The sequence below is a fragment of the Vicia villosa genome, unplaced genomic scaffold, assembly GCF_029867415.1.
Source record: "Vicia villosa cultivar HV-30 ecotype Madison, WI unplaced genomic scaffold, Vvil1.0 ctg.000972F_1_1_3, whole genome shotgun sequence".
Lineage (NCBI taxonomy): Eukaryota > Viridiplantae > Streptophyta > Magnoliopsida > Fabales > Fabaceae > Vicia > Vicia villosa.
The window spans coordinates 197,001-201,728 of record NW_026705439.1 but is presented as its reverse complement, the minus strand read 5'-3'; the positions used below and the strand labels follow the sequence as shown (position 1 = coordinate 201,728).

Genomic DNA, 4,728 nt, shown 5'->3' with positions numbered 1-4,728 from the left:
GGTCCTATTTGATGTTGAATTGATGGAAATTCCGTGCTCCAATTGATATGTGACTATAAGGTGTTTATATGTTGGTATAAATCAAGTTTTCATGCTTCATAATTTTGTTTTTTTGAAAACTGTGCGCATGAAATCGATTTCCTCCAGAGGGAAATCGATTTCCACTCTATTTTTGCGCCAGATTTGAAAATCTGCACTCAGGAAATCGATTTCCTCCTTAGGTAAATCGATTTCCCTTGGGACAGAATGTGTTTTTTGCCTTTTTATGCTTGTTTTGGTTTCCTTCTTCCTCTACTTCATTAATATCATTGGATCTAGGATGTTGATAGGTTTGAAATGACCAAATCCATAATATTAGATGATAACACGATTTTATATCGTATATTTAGCTTAAAATCCATAGATATTTATAGCATTTTCCATTTATTATGTTAATTTATTATGATATTACGCGTATATTTGCTTTGTTTCAGGTTTTACACTTCAATTACGACTATTTGCGAAAAGGAAAGAAAATTGAGCTTAAATGACCAATATTTATGCCCAAAAGATGAAAAGGGAGTGCTGAAGTGAAAGAAGGGTGCAATTAAGGACCCAAAGGCCCAAAAGAGACGAACCAGCCCACAAAGGAACAAAAATGCGTAGCCCAAACCATGCAAGCAAGTGGAGACGCACGTCTCCACGTTCTCTTCTGCCACGTCACCAAGAGGAGACGCCCGTCTCCAACTGCCCCTAGATTCTCTCCACTTGAGACGCACGTCTCAAGTCTTCCTGAAGAAACGGAGACGCACGTCTCCACGCCCAGTGTGAAAAAATCCCCTCTTTTCACGTAACGTCACAGCAGACCCCCTCCTATAAATAGGACCTGCTATCTCACTTCCAAAGGGTCCGATTTCCTGCCAACGAAGTGCTGCCGAAATTGTACCGCGAACCGTTTTTCTTTATTCTGCTTTCATTCAACCGTTTATTTTCTCACAACGATTTCTACACTTGAAATTGTTGTGAACTTTTCATAGATCTAGCCTTACGTTAGATTTATCGTTTTATTTCCTTGTTTTTTATTTTCTGCCATTTAAATTCCGAAGAACAATCCAGCCAACCTGTGGTGGAAGTTCAGTACTTGAAGATCCAATTACCATTTATTTAATTCAGGTTTTTATTTACCGCCTTATTTATATTTATTTGAATGATATATTATATGCCATTTAATATGCTTATTATTATGAACCGAACCGATTTATGCATGTTTAACCGTATTAATATGTCTGGCTAAATTACTAAAGGTGTCGGTATGTAAAGAAAGTTAACCGTAGGGATCCGAAATAAATTGGCTTAATTATGTTTTATTAATTATCACTTGTTTTTGGTTTGTATGTCTAATTAATTAGTAAGTCTTAAAACCAATAGAGCAAAAGTTTGAGGGGTTAAGATGGTCAAAGGTTAAAATCAATAGAGCGAAAGTTTGAGATCTTTAACCAGATAGTAGACATAGGACATTAGTTTTAAGGATGGCGAAAGCGTATTAAAACTAATTGGGACTTATTTATTTTCAAAAATTGTTTTTACACTTGAGTGGGACGGCGAAAGCGTACGTTAGGGATATTAGCTTGCTCCGAGTCAACAGAGCGAAAGTTTGAGATTAGGAGATTTAAATAGATAACAACCTCATAAAATAGGCATTTTATTAATTACATTGTTTCCAAAAAGCTCTTCTAAAATCTAATGGGATGGCGAAAGCGTACATTAGGATTAGGATAGTAATCTGAATCAACAGAGCGAAAGTTTGAGACGAGGATTTTTAATCAATTGAATTAGTAAAGATTTTTAATTTAATTATGCAAAAGCCAATGGACCTTCGGATTACCTTAAGTTAAACGAAATACATACTGATACCTGTCTTTTATTATTATTCTTTATTTTCTCACAATCACTTTCCCTTAGGAACAATCGAAATTTTAGTACCCCTAGCTTTACATAGTAACCTTAGATAACGGTAGATCGATTCATAGTCCCTGTGGATTCGATATCTTTTAAAACTACACGACACGACTGTGCACTTGCAGTTATCAGATTTATAGACACGTAAAGTCGCGATCAAGTTTTTGGCGCCGTTGCCGGGGACTATTTAAGTCGATATCGTAACTCACTGTTACACCGTAGAGACTAGGACAATTCTTCCCTTTCTTTTTGAACGATTGTATGCCAAATACTCGTTCACAAGGAGGAGATTTAATACAACGAATTAACGAGATCGAACGTTTCATTAACGTCAAACGTCGAGCTCGCAATCTTCCCGAAGTAGACCCAATTCCGATTAATCAGGAATTGATTTTTACTGATCAAACGAATCAATTCACCCCAAAGTTAGAGATGGCTGCTCTTCGTCCTCTTAGAGAATATGCCGCTCCTTCGCGCGCTGAACCGCACTCAAGCATCGCACCACCTGCGATTGAGGCGAACAATTTCGAACTGAAACCTTCACTGGTCCAAGCTGTTCAACAGAATCAATTCTCTGGAAGCCCTGTAGACGACCCTAACCTCCATTTATCTGTGTTCGTGCAATATGCCGACACTGTCAAAGCTAACAACGTTAGTTCCGAAGCTATTCGATTACGTCTCTTTCCTTTCTCCTTGAGAGATAGAGCTAGAGCGTGGCTTCAATCCCTGCCTTCGAACTCCATAACCACATGGGACGAATTGAAAAGAGTATTCTTAGCGAGATATTTCCCGCCTAGCAAAACTGCTATGCTCAGAGGTCAAATCAACGGATTTACCCAGAAAGATAACGAATCACTCTTCGAAGCTTGGGAACGTTATAAGGACATGCTTAGACTATGCCCTCATCATGGACTCGAACCATGGCTGATCATCCATACTTTCTATGGTGGTCTCTTATATAACACTAAAATGACTATAGATGCCGCTGCTGGCGGAGCATTAATGGACAAGCAACATGATGAAGCATATAACCTCATAGAGAACATGGCACAAAACCATTACCAATGGGGTGGAGAACGAGCCGCTCTAGAGAAAGCCCAAACCAAAGGAGGAATGTACGAAATAAGTGGTATAGACCGCGTTAACGCGAAAGTAGACGCTTTAACTCAAAAGATCGAGAACTTAACCGTCACTCCATCAGCCACCGCTGCTGCTGTAATACCTAACTGCGAGATCTGTGGATTGACTGGACATGTAGTTGCCAAATGTCAACTCTTGACTGGAACCCCATCTGATCAAGTAAATTATGCTCAAGGAAACCATTATTCTAACACGTACAACCCTGGATGGAAGAACCATCCGAACTTTTCCTATAAAAACAACAATGCGTTGTACGCACCTGGACAAGCACCTGCTGTACCACCTGGCTACCAAAAAGCGCCTGTAGCTGCTCAAAACACTCCTAGGAAGTCAAATCTAGAAATCATGATGGAAAACTTTATAGCTTCCCAACAACAAACCAACAAAGACTTCCTGAATCAAAATATTCACAATAGCGAGCAACTAAAACAACTATCGAACAAAGTAGATGCTTTAGCTACGCATAACAAAATGCTTGAAACTCAAATCTCACAAGTAGCTCAACAACAAGCACCTACCGCTGCCCCTGCTGGCACGTTTCCTGCTCAACCACAACCTAATCCTAAAGGACATGCGAACGCAATAACACTACGAAGTGGAACGAATTACGATGGACCCGTTGATCCTCGAACTCAAAACGTACCCATGTCACAACAAGAGCCAAAGGAAACCCAAAAGACACCAAATGATGACCAAACTGCTAAGACTAAAGAGAACCATAACGAAGTGGAATCTGAAAAGGAAAAACCTTATGTTCCACCACCACCTTATAAGCCGCCAATTCCTTATCCTCAAAGATTAGCTAAATCAAAAACCGAAGCGCAATTTAAGAGATTTGTAGAACTTCTGAAGCAATTAAACATAACCATACCATTCACAGAAGCCATAACTGAAATGCCTTCGTACGCTAAATTCCTAAAAGAAATCTTATCGAACAAAAAGAAACTAGAGGATAACGAAACTGTGACGCTTACCGCTGAATGTAGTGCTATCATCCAAAACAACATGCCTCCAAAACTGAAAGACCCTGGTAGTTTCTCTATACCCTGCGTAATAGGTAAAACCATTATAGAGAAAGCCTTGTGCGATTTAGGAGCTAGTGTTAGTTTGATGCCTCTTTCAACCTGTAAGAAACTAAATCTAGGTGAGCTTAAAGCAACGAGAATGTCTCTTCAACTAGCAGACCGTTCAGTAAAATATCCTGTAGGAATGTTAGAGAATATCCCTGTTCGTGTAGGTCAATTCTACATCCCGACTGATTTCATCATTATGGATATCCAAGAAGATTCTAACATCCCGATCATATTAGGAAGACCATTCTTAGCAACCGCTGGTGCAATTATAGACGTAAAGCGAGGAAAGCTTACTTTCGAAGTAGGAGAAGAGAAAATAGAATTTATCCTTTCCCAATTCCTAAAAGCACCTTCTATAATTGACACATGCTGCTTTGCTGACATAATCGACGAGTGTGTTAATGAAATACAATCCGAGCCAAACAAGGAAACCGAGATCATAAAAATTCCTATGCCACCAATCCTTGAAGATGACAACTGGCGAGGGGAATATCAAGATAACCACTTGAGTGAATGCTTGGCACTTACTCCTCATCCTATACCTGGACCGAAGAAGCCTGCTATAGAACTAAAAACA

General features: G+C 39.3%; 1 non-coding gene across 1 annotated transcript; it reads right to left on the bottom strand.

The window, feature by feature from the left end:
* Positions 1-2,745: 2,745 nt before the first annotated feature.
* LOC131632627 (small nucleolar RNA R71) lies at positions 2,746-2,852 on the bottom strand. The gene has a single exon (XR_009293061.1). It is a non-coding gene; the product is annotated as a small nucleolar RNA R71 (small nucleolar RNA).
* Between the last annotated feature and the right edge of the window lie 1,876 nt (positions 2,853-4,728).